Source organism: Schistocerca cancellata, chromosome 1 (assembly GCF_023864275.1).
Source record: "Schistocerca cancellata isolate TAMUIC-IGC-003103 chromosome 1, iqSchCanc2.1, whole genome shotgun sequence".
NCBI classification, from domain to species: Eukaryota; Metazoa; Arthropoda; class Insecta; order Orthoptera; family Acrididae; genus Schistocerca; species Schistocerca cancellata.
The window spans coordinates 1,095,199,431-1,095,218,176 of record NC_064626.1 but is presented as its reverse complement, the minus strand read 5'-3'; positions in this window follow the sequence as shown (position 1 = coordinate 1,095,218,176).

Here is an 18,746-nt window from a genome sequence, read left to right as displayed (position 1 = left end):
TGAGAATGATACATCAACATCGATTGCACCCGGTACCATATTTCTATGCACCAGCAATTGCATGGAGATGACTTTGAACATTGTGTACAGTTCTGCCACTGGGCTCAAGAGAAATTATAACAGATTTTTTGCACATGTTCTATTTAGTGACGAAGCATCATTCGCCAACAGTGGTAGCATAAACCGGGATAATATGCACTATTGGGCAACGGAAAATCCATGTTGACTGTGACAAGTGGAACATCAGTAACCTTGGTGGGTTAATGTATGGTGCTGCATTATGGGAGGAAGGATAATTGGCCCCCATTTTATTGATGGCAATCTAAATGGTGCAATGTATGCTGATTTCCTGCGTAATGTTCTACCGATGTTACTACAACTTTGTAGTTTTGGCGATGTACTTCTAACATGATGGATGTCCAGTACATAGCTCCCATGCAGTTGAAGCGGTATTGAATAGCATATTTCATGCCAGGCAGATTGGTCGTCGAAGCACCATACTGTGGCCCGCACGTTCACCGGATCTGACGTCCCCGGATTTCTTTCTGGAGGGAAAGTTGAAGGATATTTGCTATCGTGATACATCAACAGTGCCTGACAACGTGGGTCAGCACATTGTCAATGCATGTGAAAAATTATGGAAGGCAAACTACTCGTTGTTGAGAGGAATGTTGTTACAGGTATTGCCAAATGCATTGAGGTTGATGGACATCATTTTGAGCATTTATTGCATTAATATGGTATTTACAGGTAATCACACTGTAACAGCATGCATTCTCAGAAATGATTGGTTCACAAAGGTACACGTTTCACATTGGAACAACCGAAATAAAATGTTAAAACGTACCTACGTTCTGTATTTTAATTTAAAAAAACCTACCTGTTACCAACTGTTCGTCTAAAATTGTGAGCCATATGTTTGTGACTATTACAGCGCCATCTATCACAAAGCAAAAAATGTGGTCCAACTAAAACATTCATATTTCTTTATGTACTACAAGAATATGTAATAAAAAATGGGAGTTACTATTTTAAAAAAATGCAGTTGATATCCATTTGACCTATGGCAGTGCCATCTAGTAGGCCAACCATAGTGCCATCTGGTTTCCCCCTCTAAGCTAGACAAGTTTCGTTCATTTAGTTCTTTCATTTGATGCTTATTTCATGAGATATTTGGCCCGGTCACGATCAATGGGCCACCCTGTATAATGAAATTAAATGTAACAGCTGCTGTTGGAGTCATTGAACTGAGCTGCAGCTCAAGTAAACATTATGCTATTACTAGAAAATAATTCTTCAGTATTGTAGAAGGATTGCTCTTTTAGCTTACACAAAATAGTAGTTTTAAACTTCTCCCATGGTAGAGACTGAGTGTCATCAGGTAGAGCATTAACAGTTTTATGGCCGCCATTGGGAAGCTGTTTTGTGTCTTTGCTAAACGACACCTTGGCATGTTGATACTGTCTTTGTTGCGAGTGCTGTATTTGTGAACTTCATTTCTCTTTCTGTAGATATCATGGTTTCTCTTTATGTGGAAGAGGCAGTTCAGTATATACTGGCTGTAAACAGTCGGAACTCCTAACCTGGTAAATTTTGGTTTGCAGTGGTCTGTTTTTTTTTGCTCGAAGTAATGATCCTCATTGCTTTCTTTAGCAGTAAGAGCACATTCTTGCACACTGCAGAATGGTCCCAAAACAACAGCCCATAACTGATATGGCTGTGGAACATTGCACAGTACACAGTTAGCAGGTACTGTTCGTTTACTATACTTTTCAGTTTCCTCAAGAAGTCCATGACCCGTGAAAGTTTGGAACATACATGTATGGTGTGCTGTTGCCAGGTTAATTTGGTATCAATGAAAAAGCCCAGAAGTTTAACATCTGCTGCATTACCCAGTGCTCCAGTATTACCGAGGTTGCATAACATCCTCTTGAGTTTTTTCTTCATTAATTTTCATTTTGACCATGATAAACCAGGCTTCAGCTTCATTGAACAAGACTTCTGCTTGTTGGACTGCCTGTACAACATTCTCTCCTTTTGAGAACAAGATTGTATCATCCGCAAACTGCGAGGTGTGCCCATTGGAGCCTATGTCATGTACGAAGATAAGGAACAGCAGGGGCCCTATTACTGATCCCTGTGCCACTCCATGTTGTAGCTTCTTCTGACTTGAATCAGCTCCTTGCATGGAGACAATCTATCATCGGTTTCTCAGGTAGGATTCAAGAGTTTGCAGGACAGATCCTCCTATACCATATGTTTTCAGCTTTATGAGCTGGGCCTTATGTGGGATGCAGTCAAATGCCTTACTAAGGTCACAGAGTACTAGTGCTATAGACTCTTTGTCTTCAAAACTCTGACTTATGTTTGTAACTAAGTCAAGTACGGCTGTTGTTGTTAACCTGCCCTTCCGAAAGCCATGTCCCGCATCGTAAAAGGGACTATTTCCTTCAAAGTAACCTAATAGTTGTTCTTATGTTATCGACTCCATCACCTTCACTAGTACTGGTATTATAGGTATGGGCCCGTAGCTTGACACTTCATGTGGACTATCTTTTTTGTAAACAAACACTGTGCATGCTACTTTCAGGTGGTCTGGAAATTCCCCTGCACAGAGCCTTTTATTTATTACTACTGTTAATGGCTGTGCAATTTCACTGATTATAGTTTTTAACATAGTACAGGACATGCCACAAATATCAGGGCTCCCTGAAGATTTGTAGCTTTTTACAATTTTTATTATTTCTTTTGGATACACTCCCTTCCACATTACCATGCTGCATTTCTTCTCAAATTTCACAGCAGCTGCAGGATCTATTCCAAAGTCAGGAATTTCATCTACTGTGTGTTCTACTATTTTCATAAAATAGTCTCTAAACTCATCTGAACTGCAAGAATTAGAGCAAGAGGTGGGCTTTTTCGTGTGCTCATTAACCAGATCCCATGCTGCTTTACAAAGATTGTGAGCTTCATCAGTATGTGAGATTTATTCAAACCTGATGCACAAGACTGGTCTTCTTAACCTTCTCTGCCAGCTGCTGGAATGACTGAAGAATGACCTTGGAACCCAGATGACAGGCATCATTTGTTCCAACGTGTGCCACAATCTGCATCTGGTTGCATCCTGTTATCCCAAAGGCTGCTGGGATAGACTCTTCAGTAAGTTGAATGAGGCTCCCAGGCATACACACCGAGTACACCTGGTGTCCTCTTGTGTCCCTTGCTGGCATTTCCCTAAGGGGTACCATCATTGGCTATAAATTTGAACTGCGTATGGTTAATATAGACCCCTACCCACATGTGTTTGGCTCCTCCTGGCACCAGACAAAACAGGTTTCCTCAAAACAGGTGGAGAGAATTTTTGATTTCTTTTGGCAGTTTGTTATATACCATGACTCCTTGGTGTTTGGGTCTTTGCTCTGTTCATTCTATCCAAATACAAGCAATTGCTGTAGCATGCTTGATGATCATGTAAGGAGCTGATTACTGAATTTTGCTAAATATGTTATGTATAAAAACTGCAGTTTGGAATACATATTCACTTGTAACTGTCAGAATAAGCCATTTCTCGAATAGCTCAATGCTGTTGGATTTTTTGTGACTCTTGCTCTTTATTCTTAGAGCTTGTTTTTGCAGTTTTCACATTCTTAGCATTTGCACACCAGAATATTAATGTAAATGAGAATCAGTATAGGGCTCAAGCTCGCTTGAGGGACTCCAATGTTAAAATATTCTTTGTATGAAAGATGTTTCACCATGTAATTAGAGTCATTTGAAAGTTGGGCTGTCTATATTCTCTGCATTCTGTCTGCTAGATAAAACCTAAACTATTTATTTACCGCCTCACTTATTCTTAGTGCTTCAAGTTGTCTAGAAGTATTTTATGATCAACTGTGTTAAATGCTTTACTGAGGTGTAGGAAAATGCCTGTTACTTGTTCTCCTTTATCTAGGACTTCTAAAATTACTTTCATAAATTTTGCTGTAACTGCTTCTGTTCCCTTTCCAGGCCTGAAGCCAAACTGTTCTTTGCACACAAGTTGATATTTATTCAAGTAATCCATAAGTAGTTCTTTACAATAGTTTCTATTACTTTGAAAAGGAAGACAACAATGAAATTGATTTATTGTTCTCATTTCTCAATATTATCTGTATCACTTTTTTTATGCATGAGGAGAACTTTTGCATGCCTCACATAATGAGGCAAGAAACCTGATGAGAATGACTCATTTATAATGTGTGTTAGGGGTGCTTTTACGCTAATAATTCAGTCTCTTAGTAGACACATTGGTACTTCATCTAGACCTGTGGATATTTTACTGTTACTGATTTCCTCCCTAGTGGTGAGTAGCAGTAGCATTGTGTAAGGTTCATAGTTATTAGTAGCTGTTTGTTGTATTTTTGGAAGATTTTCTAGCAGTTTGATTGCCATATTAATAAGGTGCTACAGAAAAATGTTGAAGATTAGGTGGGTAGATCATGTAACTAATGAGGAAGTATTGAATAGGATTGGGGAGAAGAGAAGTTTGTGGCACAAGTTGACTAGAAGAAGGGATCAGTTGGTAGGACATGTCCTGAGGCATCAAGGGATCACAAATTTAGCATTGAAGGGCAGCATGGAGGGTAAAAATCGTAGAGGGAGACCAAGAGATGAATACACTAAGCAGATTCAGAAGGATGTAGGTTGCAGTAGGTACTGGGAGATGAAGGAGCTTGCACAGGATAGATTAGCATGGAGAGCTGCATCAAACCAGTCTCAGGACTGAAGAACACAGCAACAACAACAACAACATTAATAAGGTAGTTGTTTACAAAGTTTGTCAGGTACTTATCAAGATGAAGCCAAAGGGGGATGGTCGAGGGAGGAGGGGGGGGGGTTGTCTGGACCGCACCTATCATGTAAACGTAATTACACATGACCTCTCGTAGCTGCAGTGTAGTGAAACTGAAAGATATAAGGGGCAATCAGAAAGTTTCTGGTTGGGAGCAATACTGCAGTGTACATGCAACATAGTGTGACTCCAAAGCGGGTACATAAGCACCGACATGTTGGCAAGTGATTAGTGTGGCATTTGTCCCACTATCAGATATGTGTGGTAAATGCATAATCTTGAACTATGATGACACTATTAGGAAATGTTTCCAAATAGGACCAACAGGCTGTTATTATTTCCTTGGCATCCATTGGAGAATGAAGAATGTGTATGGGGCAGCATGTCTGTTGAAAACCACCATTGTGGAACGGTGTGACAAGTGGTGCTGCTGATCCATGATAAAGCACATTCCCGTATTGCAAATGTCACATAACAGAAGTTACCCCAACTCAAGTGTGAGACACTTGAGCACACAGCGCATAGTCCTTTCCCCATGTGATTATCACACCTTTGGCCCTTTCAAAGGCCTTGAAGGGTCAACGATTTCTGTCTAACAAGGATGTGCAGCATACAGTTACACATGCAGCAGAACACAGTGTTTTACCAAGTCAGTAACGTCAAACTAGGGCATCAATGGGATCATTGCCTCAATATCCATGCGATTTTGCTTGAGTGGCATACCAATTCTGGACTGCATGGCCTACGGTCTTCGAATGGAAAAGTTTTTGGTCATCCCATGATAGATTTAAACTGCTGGTAGGCATATATGAATAACACTATCGATTATCGTGTAACCCTATTTTATCCAAGACCTGCTGCAGTACATTGTTGGCCTTACTTGAGATCAACTTTATTTTCTTAGTCAGCTCAGTTCGTACTTGTATTTGAATTTAGTGTAAGTGCTGGCGAAGAGTTCTCGGGCTTCCAGCTGGGTGGCGGTGTCTTCAAACTGCGATGTTTTGACGAGTCACATACTCGTCATCTTCTGGCGAAGTGCCAAGACTTTGCGGATGCCGGTCCCTTTATACCGGCAGCGTGCCCCCCACCACCTGGCCGCGGGAGGCTGGGTCCAGAGAAGCCAGTGGGTGGGGTGGAGGGGGAAGCGGGTGCGCCGTTCATGTCTCCGTCAGAGCATTCCGGTCGCGTCTCGTGAGCTGGACGGTTCTTGGCGCGTTCCTGGTGTATTGCGGCTAATGCTGGATTCCAGGCCATGCTCAGTTGATAACCTTCGTCCCTGTTCACAAGATTCTTGTGGACCCGTATTTCTATTGATTTTTTAATGACGCTGTCCCAATAGCTCCCGGCTCGGAACAGCAGCCTGGTGTTCTCGAAATCAAAGGTGTGGTTTTCTTTGATGGTATGTTCAGCTATAGCAGATTTCTCTATCTGTCGAAGTCGGACATGCCTGGTGTGTTCCTCGCACCTTTTCAAGATGCAGCGCTATGTTTGTCCAATGTACTGTACACCACATCTGCACGCAATGCTGTATATACCAGGTAAAAATGGAAACGTCGTGTGGCTAGGGCCTCCCGTTGGGTAGACCGTTCGCCTGGTGCAGGTCTTTCGATTTGACGCCACTTCAGCGACCTGCGCTTCGATGGGGATGAAATGATGATGATTAGGACAACACAACACCCAGTCCCTGATCGGAGAAAATCTCCGACCCAGCCGGGAATCGAACCCGGGCCCTTAGGATTGACAGTCTGTCACGCTGACCACTCAGCTACCGGGGCAGACTATATACCAGGTGTGTTGAGTGAGTGAACATAGCATCAAAGAAAACCACTCCTTTGATTTCGAGAACACCAGGGTGCTGTGCCGAGCCGGGAGCTATTGGGACAGTGTCATTAAAGAATCAATAGAAATATGTGTCCACGAGAATCTTGTGAACAGGGACGAAGGTTATCAACTGAGTGCGGCCTGGAATCCAGCATTAGCTGCAATACGCCAGGAATGCACCAAGAACTGTCCAGCTCACGAGACACGACTGGAATGCTCTGACAGAGACATGAACGGCGCTCCCGCTTCCCCCTCCACCCCTCCTCCTGGCTCCTCTGGAGCCAGCCTCCCACGGCCAGGTAGTCGGGAGAACGCCGGAAGTATAAAGGGACCGGCATCCGCAAAGTCTCGGCACTTCGCCAGAAGATGACGAGTATGTCACTCGTCGAAATCTTGCAGTTTGAAGACACCGCCACCCGGCTGGAAGCCCGAGAACTCTTCGCCAGCTGTGTATGCCGGAAAGCACCCATTCACATAGTGTAAGTGCTGCTGTTTATTGTTTTTGTGCTGTGTGCTGTTCTGATAGTTTCCAACTTTGAATCAGTTTGTAACAAGAAATAAGAGTAAATCCACTTTGATTCATCTACTCGCATTATGGTTTCAAAGATAAGATAAGATAATTTTATTGTTGTTAGGCCATCACAGCAATAGACAAATTTTTGCACAATAGACAAATTTTTGTACAGGACAATCATTACATTAATAAACAGAATAATAAAGCATTATTGACTTACAATTTAATGTCCCAGTCAAAGAATTCTTTTAATTCATAAAAGGAGTTGGCAACGAGCCACTTATTTAATGTTTTCCTAAATTCACACTCTGGAAGATCTTGTATTGTCTGTGGAAGCTTATTAAATAGTTTATGGCCCACTAGCTCATAGCTATTGACAGTCTTTGCTAGTCTACAGTATGATATATATATGGAATTGTTTTTCCTTGTGTTGTGACCACGGATATTACTTCTACGTTTTACTCCATGTAGGTTATTTTTTTGTATAGATTAACACTTGGTATATGTACAGATTTATAACAGTCATTATTTTGAGTTCGACGAACAAGGGATTACAATGTGCTTTATGCTGGGAACATGTAATGACTCTGATTGCTTTCTTCTGCAGAAGTAATACATTTTGAACATGCACCACCATAATAGTCCAATTACATATTTATAGTAGTGTAATGTTAGCAATTGAGACTTTATTTGGAGACTAGCAGAAGTGTGGGATTGCAATATTGCAGTATTTTACAAGGTTGTGTAGCAGTAAACAGCATTACAAATAACATTAAAATCAGTGCGTAATAACAAACTTTTATGTGTCTGTATCACCTGGAAATCTCATGGATCAACAAAAATATTGCCCAAATGGCAATTGTTAAACATTTCTTTAAAAAATTTGCTCAAAATTCAGTCAGTAGCGCAAATGGTAAAATTTCGCTCAGTCTGATCACTGAGCTGGTACTCAAATTACGAAAACCGTTTCCAATACAGAACAGTGGTTTGTGAATAGCGGAAGGGATATATGATGACAGGACATTCTATAGTTCATTCATTTCTAAAATATTTTTCAGTTGGCTGCTTAAATTTCCACCCTTTCATCCTAAATGTATTTACGTTCTTGAAATACTGTAATAACTGAAGCCATGAATTCCATGCACTATAAAATCTTAAAATGTGCACCCATTCATGCACCATTAGATAACAAAACATGCACAACTGAAGGTAAAAACATGCAATTTGAGAATTACACTTTTTGTTGTGATCCATTTTATGTTATTTGAAAACAATGTCCGAGAACCAGTTTCTCCAAATTTTCCACTGACCAGGGTATCTCTGTGCCTTGAAGTGCTGAGCTTAGCAGTCCATGGATTCAGAAGATGAAGTGGCTCGAAAGCATCAACCAGCAACCATGAAAATGGTTTTCTGTGGCTTCTCATTTTCAATTTAGACAAATGCCGGGGTTGGTCCCTTACTAAAGGCCATAGTTAATTACTTCCGAATTCCTTTCTTTCCTGACAGATTTCAGTTCGCTTAAAGATGCAGCCTCTCTGCTTAAATGAAAAGAACTGTATCAAAGGCAAGTCAAACATCTCTTTGGAGACTTATAACTAAAAACCATATTTACAGTGGAAGGCGGTTAACAATCCACATTTTTTACTATATGTCTGCACATAAAGATGCATCACTTGAGGAACGATGACACGTTATGTCTTTAAGTTTTACAACAAGAATAATGTTCTATTGTGAAATGTCTTATTTGTAATATCCTTGGACAGGTAAGTCCAACCATCACAATTCTAACATATTTGTAAATAAATGTCACACAAATGACAATGTATGTTGTATGCACCTCATAAAGGAGTTCATTACCATCAAAAACTGTATAACCACTTTATCAGGAAAAATACAAATCAATTTATGATATCAGACCTTAGCATCTAGTTGACATTAACATTTCCATCCCCGTCTGAGCTTGTGCTCCACCTCTAATGACCTTGATGTCGACAGGACATCAAACCCATACTTCCTTCCTTATACTCTCATGAATGGATGAATGCTGTTTGATTAATTTGCAACTTTTATACTTTACTTATTGTGTTGAAGCTTTAACATAAGATTATTCCTCTTAATGAGTAGTTTATGACATCATCTTAAATTTGGTTTAAAAGTTTTTTTTTGCCCTGGAAGGTGTTAGATAGCAGCCAGCAACTGGAACTGGGTGACCATTTGAGTCATTCAGTAATATAAATGGAATAAACCTGTCTAGTCATTGAGAACTTCCATCATGTATGTTTCAGTTCCTGGAACAATCACAGAAATCTTTTGTTTTCAGATATGAAATCACTAACTCAGACTTGGATTTGAAGAAATAATTTCCAGGTAACAAATAACTATTGGCAGCCTTAATCTCAGTGAAAATGGCATTATGCATAACCTTATTTTGCTTAGAGAATTGCTTTATCAGTTTCTAAACAGAATATGGAAAAATTTGTAGTGACATTTGCAGCATTCTTCTGAGGTGATCCAGTGCCCCCAGCAGAATATCCACAAGCACACACCCCATCACCCCCTTTCATATAGATGCTACTTCACATTTTTTCTATGCAGATTTAAAGAATATTATAATCTTGTTAGTAGATTTTATAACAATGAACCATCACCAGTATTGAAAAATATTACATAAATGAACTACATTTATACAAAATATTACACATAACAAATTAAATGTGCCATTGTAGTAATGAATTACAAGTTGTAGTGAAAATCAGAAAGTAAAACAAAATCTACATCTTACTCTTTGTGGCAGCTACCATACATTAGTTTAATATGATGCATAATAAACAATTGTTTTATTTGTTCCTTGATAATATATAAATTACTATCTAGAAACAAAATACAAAGGGCTATAATTGAAAGTTGAAAAAATCCCTTTCCTGGAATTTCGTTTATATTATAATTTTCTTTGCATTTCCTTGCTTTGAGGGTAGTTGTTGTTGTAGTGGTGACCTTCAGTCTAAGATTGGTTTGACACACTAGTCTACCCTGTGCAAATCTTTCCATCTCTTCATAACTGCTGCTGCCTACATCCATTTGAATCTACTTACTATATTCCTTCCCTGATCTCTCTATAGTTTTTATGGCCCACACTTCCCTCCATCATTTGCTTTTCTTGATGCCTCAGGATGTGTTCTATCAACTGATCCCTTCTTTTCCCCAAAATCTGATTTCAGTACCTCCTCATTTGTTATTCAGTCTACCCATCTACAGCATTCTTCTGTACCACCACCTATCAAAATCTTCTACTCTCTTATAGTCTGACATAATTATTGTCCACATTTCATTTCTGTACAAGACTACACTCTCACAGATACTTTCAAAAAAGACTTCCTGATACTTAAAATTTATATTAGATGTTAACAATTTCCTTTTTTCCAGAAGTATTTTTTTTCCAGTCTACATTTTATTTCATCTCTACTTTGACTGTCATCAGTTATTTTTCTGTGCAAATAGCTAAACTCAACATTTACTTTCAGTGTACCATATCCTGACCAAATTCTGTTCCTCATGTTACTTTTGTTGATGTTCATCTTATCTCTTTTCTAATCTCTATCCATTCTTTTCAACTGCTCTTGCAAGTCTGATGGCATTATGACATCATCAGCAAACCCCTCCCAAATTTCTCCATGTCCAATGTACGGGTTGAATAACAATGATGGTAGGCTGTCACACTTCCTTCTCAACTACTGCTTCCCTTCGTGTCCTTATATTCTTATGATTGCTCTCTAGTTTTTGTAACCTTTCGCTACCTGTATTTTACCCCTGCTCAGATTCAACATTACGAAGAGTGTAGACCAGCCAACATTGTGAAAAGCTTTCTCTAAATCCACAAATTTTATAAACATAGGTTTGCTTTGCTTCAGCATATCTTCTAAGATAAGTATTGCATGTTCCTACATTTATTCACAATCCAAACTGATATCCCACAAGGTCAGTTTCTACCAGTTTTTTCTTTTTTTCATTTTTCTGTAAAAGATGTGTGTCAATATTTTGCAATCATGATTTATTAAACTGATGGTTTGGTTGTCACACTAGTCAGCACCTGTCTTTTTTGGAACTGGTATTATTACGTTCTTCTTTTAAGTCCAACAGTACTTCACCTCTCTCATATATCTTGGATACTAGGTGAATAAATTTTGTCATCGCTGGTTCTCCAGAGGATCTCAATTATTCTGAAAGAATGTAGACTATACTATGGCTCCTGACTCACCTTAGGTCTTTCCGTGTTATGTAAAACTCTACTTCCAGAGTGATATCTCCCATCTTATCTTCATCTACTTCCTTTCCTTTTGCTTAGTATTGGCTTACCTTCTGAGCTCTTGATATTCATACTATTGCCTCTCCTTTCTGTAAAGGTCTCTTTAATTGTCGTATAGGAAGCATCTATCTTTCTCCTAGTCATGTGTGCTTCTCAGCCTTTCATTTGTCCTCTAAATGTTCTGCATTTTGTGACACACTCATTTATCAGGTATCTGTATTTGCTTTTGCCTGCTTCATTTTTATATTTTCTCCTCTTGTCACTTACATCCAATACCTTTCATGTTATCCAGGCATTTCTACTAGGCATTTTCTTATCACAGAACTAATCCTCTACTAGATTAGATTAGATTAGATTAATACTAGTTCCATGGATCATGAATACGATATTTCATAATGATGTGGAACGAGTCAAATTTTCCAATACATGACATAATTAAGTTAATTTAACAACATAATTAAGTTAACATAACAATTTTTTTTGTTTTTTAAAAAAATTATAATTTTTTGTTTGTTTTTTTTTCTTTTTTTTCTAAATTTATAACTAAAAATTCCTCTATGGAGTAGAAGGAGTTGTCATTCAGAAATTCTTTTAATTTCTTCTTAAATACTTGTTGGTTATCTGTCAAACTTTTGATACTATTTGGTATGTGACCAAAGACTTTAGTGGCAGTATAAATCACCCCTTTTTGTGCCAAAGTTAGATTTAATCTGGAATAGTGAAGATCATCCTTTCTCCTAGTATTATAGTTATGCACACTGTTATTACTTTTGAATTGGGTTTGGTTGTTAATAACAAATTTCATACTGAGAAGCTACTGTGAATACCCCTAGATCCTTAAGTAAATGTCTGCAGGATGATCTTGGGTGGACTCCAGCTATTATTCTGATTACGCACTTTTGTGCAATAAATACTTTATTCCTCAGTGATGAATTACCCCAAAATAGACTCCTGGAAATGGAAAAAAGAACACATTGACACCGGTGTGTCAGACCCACCATACTTGCTCCAGACACTGCGAGAGGGCTGTACAAGCAATGATCACACGCACGGCACAGCGGACACACCAGGAACCGCGGTGTTGGCCGTCGAATGGCGCTAGCTGCGCAGCATTTGTGCACCGCCACCGTCAGTGTCAGCCAGTTTGCCGTGGCATACGGAGCTCCATCGCAGTCTTTAGCACTGGTAGCATGCCGCGACAGCGTGGACGTGAACCGTATGTGCAGTTGACGGACTTTGAGCGAGGGCGTATAGTGGGCATGCGGGAGGCCGGGTGGACGTACCGCCAAATTGCTCAACACGTGGGGCGTGAGGTCTCCACAGTACATCGATGTTGTCGCCAGTGGTCGGCGGAAGGTGCACGTGCCCGTCGACCTGGGACCGGACCGCAGCAACGCACGGATGCACGCCAAGACCGTAGGATCCTACGCAGTGCCGTAGGGGACCGCAGCGCCACTTCCCAGCAAATTAGGGACACTGTTGCTCCTGGGGTATCGGCGAGGACCATTCGCAACCATCTCCATGAAGCTGGGCTACGGTCCCGCACACCGTTAGGCCGTCTTCTGCTCACGCCCCAACATCGTGCAGCCCGCCTCCAGTTGTGTCACGACAGGCGTGAATGGAGGGACGAATGGAGACGTGTCGTCTTCAGCGATGAGAGTCGCTTCTGCCTTGGTGCCAATGATGGTCGTATGCGTGTTTGGCGCCGTGCAGGTGAGCGCCACAATCGGGACTGCATACGACCGAGGCACACAGGGCCAACACCCGGCATCATGGTGTGGGGAGCGATCTCCTACACTGGCCGTACACCACTGGTGATCATCGAGGGGACACTGAATAGTGCACGGTACATCCAAACCGTCATCGAACCCATCGTTCTACCATTCCTAGACCGGCAAGGGAACTTGCTGTTCCAACAGGACAATGCACGTCCGCATGTATCCCGTGCCACCCAACGTGCTCTAGAAGGTGTAAGTCAACTACACTGGCCAGCAAGATCTCCGGATCTGTCCCCCATTGAGCATGTTTGGGACTGGATGAAGCGTTGTCTCACGCGGTCTGCACGTCCAGCACGAACGCTGGTCCAACTGAGGCGCCAGGTGGAAATGGCATGGCAAGCTGTTCCACAGGACTACATCCAGCATCTCTACGATCGTCTCCATGGGAGAATAGCAGCCTGCATTGCTGCAAAAGGTGGATATACACTGTACTAGTGCCGACATTGTGCATGCTCTGTTGCCTGTGTCTATGTGCCTGTGGTTCTGTCAGTGTGATCATGTGATGTATCTGACCCCAGGAATGTGTCAATTAAGTTTCCCCTTCCTGGGACAATGAATTCACGGTGTTCTTATTTCAATTTCCAGGAGTGTATGATGCCATATGCAAGCAGTGAGTGAAAATAGGTGTAGTAAGCTAGTTTACTAAGATGTTTATCACCAAAATTTGCAATGACCCTTATTGCATAAATAGCTGAACTCAAACGTTTCAGCCGATCATCAATGTGTTTTTTCCAATTTAATCTCTCTTCAATGGATACACCTAAAAATTTTGAATATTCTACCTTAGCTATATGCTTCTGATTAAGGTCTATATTTATTAATGGCGTCGTACCATTTACTGTACGGAACTGTATGTACTGTGTCTTATCAAAATTCAGTGAGAGTCCGTTTACAAGGTACCACTTAGTAATTTTCTGAAAGACATTATTGACAATTTCATCAGTTAATTCTTGTTGGTCTGGTGTGATTACTATACTTGTATCATCAGCAAAGAGAACTAACTTCGTCTCTTCATGAATATAGAATGGCAAGTCATTAATATATATTAAGAACAACAAAGGATCCAAGACCGACCCTTGTGGAACCCCATTCTTGATAGTTCCCCAGTTTGAGGAATGTGCTGATCTTTGGATATTATGAGAACTGCTTATTTCAACTTTCTGCACTCTGTATTCAATATATTCCTTTCACCTGTTTCAGTCAAATTTTGCCTAGTATTCCCTCTGAAATGCCCAATAACATCTGATTCCTTCAATTTAACTAAGTCCCACCTTCTTAATATCCTATCTCTTAGCAGTTACTTTGGCTGTTCTTGCTATATGTTAATGATCTATCATTTTAATTGCAACAGGAGACAATCCTTTTTGCAGATGATATACACATTGGTGTGAAGCCAAGCAAAGAGGTATCAACAGAGAAAATAGTGTATGTGGCTTTTGTGAAAGTTACCAACTGATTTTGCACAAATGGCCCAGATTTAAACTTTGAAAAAACAAGACTCATTCAGTTTTGTGCTGTCATAAATACCCAATCTCCAATTAACCTAGTATATTAACAAGAAATAATTAACAGGATAGAGAGTTCTTAGGTGTGCATGTTGATGAAAACTTAAACTGTAAAACCATATAATAGATCTGCAAAAATGTTAAGGTTCAGCCACTTTTGTGATAAGAATAATTGCCAACTTTTGGCATGCAGAAGTCAGTAAGTTAACGTATGCTGCCTGTTTTCATTTGTTGATATTTATCGGATACTATTCTGGGATAACTGCTTGCTTAGACAAAAAGTATTCATTGTGCAGAGGTGCTTAAGATTAAATGTGGAGTTCACAAATGTACAGCTGGCAGGTATCACTTTAAGCAGCTGGGAATATTAACCACAGCCTAACAGTACATTTATTCACCTAAAATTTTTTTTATCAACAACCCATCTGATTTGTACTAAGGCCGGAATTCAAACCGGGGTCTCCCACTCATTTGGCAGAAGTGCTAACTACTGCATCATCTTGACACTGGGGCTAACACAGCTGCATATATTACCCTAGTATGTCTCCCTCCCTAATACAGATTCCAGTTCACACCTTAGGCCATCTTGATGTTCACGCTTCTCAACTCATATCAGTGCTGCAAAGGGTCTCCAACATTGGAACAACACCTTAGTTAGCATTGAATGAAATGGGGATAATCCTGCCCATATCTCAGGCATAGGTAATATATTAATCAAGATGGGCTGAGGCATGGATTTGAGTTTTTATTAGGGAGGTAGAAGTACTAGGATAATCTGTACAGCTTTGTAGCCACTGTGTCAGGGTGCCACAGTAGTTAGGATATATACCTAATGATTGGTAGATCTGGATTCGAATCATGGCCTTGGTACAAATTTTAATTCATTGCTTCAGCTTGTACTCATTATTATAGGTAAAGTTGAGACTTAATATGTCTGTGGGACATATAATTTATCTGATCCATCTGAGTTTGATAGTAACAGAGATATTCACAAGTATAACACTTGAAGGAAAAATGACCTGCTTTACCATCTAGCGGATATAACTGTGACACAGAAAGAGGTGAAATATGCAGCTATAAAAGTGTTTGACAATCTACCCATGGAAATAAGTCTGGCAGTAGAAGGGTTCTCAAATGTTGTTTAAACTTATTGCATCTTAACAAATTCTTCTACATGAAAGAGAAGGTCTTGAATAGGATTAAATAGCCATTTATATAATCAAGAAAATCTCTTAATGGCAAGCTTATATATTAAATATGCTGTTCAAAAGAATTGAGGGAACATTTGGATCAATGTTCAGTATACTGAATCTATTTTAATACAGGCAGCACCTGTTGCTTTATTGCATGGCTTAAGATCTTCACTTTCAGTGTAGACAACAATCAAAATCATTCACAATCTGTTGCATTACATTGTGAGGTGACCCCTTAAAAGGAAGTGAGTACCAGGATTCCAGTGTTTTGTACTGAGGTACACAGATGGCAGTTGTCATTTGTGGCCATTGTATTCAGCCAAGGACATGTAATGTGACAGGTTAAAGCAGTGCAAGTTTTAAGGGCAGTCTGAACAAGGATGGACTTCCAGTCATGTTTCTGCAGAGGCCAATGCCTCTCCATGTGTCTGCCATAGGTTGTAAATATGCTATGCTGTGGGAGACAGTTGAGTATACAAGCTGAGTTGGACAAGGTTGCCAACACATTACAACCCATGTGAAGACTGATATCTGGCCATCTCTGCGTTGCGGGAATGTACAGATACTGCCAGAGCACTACAAGGCAATCTTAGAAGAGGCTCTGGAGGCACTGTGTCTGATCAGACTGTAATGAACAGGTTAGAAGAAAGGACCATATGACCCAGATGTCCTGTTTTAATACCCCATTTGACCCAACAGCATCTTCCAGCTTACCTTCAGTTCTTCCATTCCCATGATAACTGGCCACTTCGTCACTGGTGAAATATGTTGTTCACAGATGAGTCCAGATATCCTTCTGACACAAGATAATAGCCATCTTCATGTGTGGTGACTGGTAGCTGCCAAATGTTGTCCAGGAAACTGACTGATTTCCAAGATTCTGCGATTTTGTGGGGAGGCTTCATGTATAGGCAGCCATACTGATCTTCTTCTTGCCGGTGGTTTCATTATTACAAGGTAGTATATCGAACAGATCCTGGTGGTGACCCTGAATTCCTTCTAATGCCAGGGCCTATGTGATTGATGTCAGCAGGAATGTCTCACAAAGTCTGGACACTGAAGCAGTGGAATGTCTGCCAGTGAATCCCGACCTAAACTCCATCATGCTTATGTGGGACATACTTGACAGATGTGTTTGTGGTTGTCCTGTTACACCACAGACTCTCCAAGAAATCTCATGGGCTCTCATTGAAGAATAGGAATGGATACTGCAGGGTGACATCCATAAACATATTGCAGAGTACGCCGTGTAGGTGTCAGGCACTGATAAATGCTCACGCAGGGCATATATATTATTGAACCTCTCGAAGTCCAATGAAAAACACCCAGGATGATGGGATGTATGATTGTGTTCACTTCGTTCATGAGACCTGTCAAATGGATAGTCACTTTTATGTAAATATGGAGGATGTAACATTGTTTTGGATGAACAGTGCATGTGTTCTGTCACTGATTTGGTGACAGATCTCACATCGTAACATTTATAATTAATATGATCTATGGAACACATAACTAACATGTAAATTAAGTTTTTTGTCCTATTCTTCACTTCCTAATAAACTGGTGACATAAATGCTCCATCTTTCATTTCAGCTATCACTCTTCAAACTGTTGTCTTCATATTACATCAGAACAGATCTGCAGCTTTCAGCAATGCAGCATGCTGAAAGAAGTTACCATCAGAGGTTTGTAGAATTTCACTTAAGTCTCTTCTCTCTCACTCTCTCTCTCTCTCTCTCTCACTCACACACACACACACACACACACACACACACACACACACACACACACCCTTCAAAGTCTTTGGATCAAACATCTAGGGGTTACAGATCACAACATCAAGCACAACATTTGTTAGAGATAAAAATGTTTGCTGAGACCTCCCAGCAGAGCTAGGCATCCTTTTCTATTGGTTATGCCCCCAAGGTTCAGCAGGGTATAAGCGCTCAGTGGCATGTTGCTGCCTTGCATGTTACCTGTAATCTAGTTACTTCCTCCCTGTGAAACAAGGTAGGCGAAGGAAAATTAAAGTCCCAGATGTGCTTGGCTTCTAAAATATCTTTCTCTGCTTAGAGTCACTCATTCTTAAGGCTTTGTTGTTGAAAATCACTCAGAGTATTCTGAGTAGTTAGTATGCAGCGTTCAAGGCTAGAGACCATGCTAGTTTGGTGAAATTTCATCTTCCCAGGGCTGACAAATACTAAAGGATATCTAGTGTTGCCAGGAAGTGTCAGCAAATAGTTTGTCTTAGACAAAAGTTGTTCCACTTAATGTGATCTATTACCCATAGGTGTTTGATGCAAAGACTTTGAAATGCTTGTATATATATACTTCCTGTTACAATTTCCTGGTCATTGTTCATATATAGTGTGTCCTCTGTTATTTGGCACATTTGGTGGGGGCTGCTGGGAGCAAAAGGAAATGAGCCCCACCCTAAACACAGCATGTTGTGGAGAGAAGAGCAGTGTGGAGTGTACAGGCCCCCACCTGCCTATTACGTTCTGTGTTTGTGTTGCTATAAAAACAGAAGTGACGTATGGAGAGTACAATCACTTAAATGTCTTGTGTAATTGTAACTGAAGTCATACACAACATTAAACACATCATTGACTGTTGGTACTACAATGCTACCACTTTGTAGTAATCTTCAATAACTAAGGATGGCAGCAACTAGAATAAGTCAGTATCAATTCAAAGTCATCTAACTTGTACCAATTCCTCTGCTTTCAGTAGTTCTCACAAAAAATGCCAACTAACAGTACACACACACTGTATTTTCTCCTGTCAGTTAACAAATGGCA